General features: G+C 38.0%; 1 protein-coding gene across 1 annotated transcript in view; it reads right to left on the bottom strand.

The window, feature by feature from the left end:
- Window positions 1-1,177, bottom strand: part of cilp (cartilage intermediate layer protein, nucleotide pyrophosphohydrolase) — a 50,384-nt gene that overhangs the window by 27,110 nt on the left and 22,097 nt on the right. The window contains exon 2 of the mRNA XM_014026203.1: window positions 640-815. The gene's annotated coding sequence lies outside the window, so the exon portion shown is untranslated. The remainder of the gene's footprint in view (window positions 1-639; window positions 816-1,177) is intronic.

The following is a 1,177-nucleotide window of genomic DNA, read 5'->3' as shown; positions in this document are numbered from 1 at the left end:
GGTATGCTCCCCCAGAAAATTTTGTAATCTGTAAATGTTGCTGACTTTTAGCCAATTTTGTGTTTTGCCGGTAAAGATTCTCATTCATCCAGGTCATGATCACTTAAAAAAAAAGAAAAAAGAAAAAAAAATAACTGGACTTCAATTCTGAAGCTGAAGACAGTTTGCTTCCAATCCAGGAAGCTTTGTCAATTCAAATTTGAAATTTTCAGTTGAGAAAGCTTCCTGGAAGTGACATGCCTCCAGCTTAAGTGTAAAAGTACAGTGGTTTTATTTATTTTAATCTATTTTTGAATTTTGCTTTTGGAATTTGAAGAAAATAAATAGTGTGTCAATGACAGAACTCTGTGGAACTCCTGTTTTACACTTAAAAATCTTCTGATACAAAACAGTCAAACATATTTCAGTCTTATGTGTAAGGTGAAGATTTGAGAGTGAATTTGAGCCACAAGCAGGTCCTCAGTGTGAGATGGATGAATGAGAGAGGACCACTGAATYTGGAGCAAAACAAGGCTGAGAGAGCAAACAGGAAACAACAATATATTTTGTGAAAAAGAAAATTCYTCCACACGGTGCAGCTCGGCTTGRTGAGCAGAGCTCAGAGACGTGTGAGGAAGTGAAGAGATGGGAGCTCGTTACCTGCTGGGTGCTGAAGTGGAGCCTGTCAGCGAGTGATAATGGATGAGCAGGAACTCGGTGTGCAGGAGACGGTCTGTGGGAGGGCCGAGGTGTTTGGGGGGGTTAGATTAGACTCTGGTGGGGATGTGGGAAGTGAGAGGAGTTGAGCAGGTGGCTCACGGTCAGTCGGTCAGGGACTGAAAACATGGAGCTTAGTGTCAGTTTGATCGTTTCAGACCTGACAAGATCTCAGCAGTAATCAAAAACTGTTTGAACAAGTTTATAAATAACAGACTCATAGTTCTTTGTGTTTTTCTACTCAGTAAATAAACTTTCATCTTTGACTTGTAACGTTATATTATTTGGATTTTGGGATTATTTGGGATTTTAAAATTAATTACTTGATTTTTTTTGTACCTCCAGTGTACAGTTTATTCAAAAATAATCTAAAACACAAACACACGGTCTCTGATTACTATTTTTTAACATATGGGTCATAAATAGACTTATAAATTATAGAAAGTGGTTTGTTTGTTGGTGTCATTCAGGAGAAAGTCTT

This window comes from Austrofundulus limnaeus, unplaced genomic scaffold (genome assembly GCF_001266775.1).
Source record: "Austrofundulus limnaeus strain Quisiro unplaced genomic scaffold, Austrofundulus_limnaeus-1.0 Scaffold5, whole genome shotgun sequence".
Lineage (NCBI taxonomy): Eukaryota > Metazoa > Chordata > Actinopteri > Cyprinodontiformes > Rivulidae > Austrofundulus > Austrofundulus limnaeus.
The sequence above is the reverse complement of the archived record's forward strand: the minus strand, read 5'-3'. Positions and strand labels throughout refer to the sequence as shown.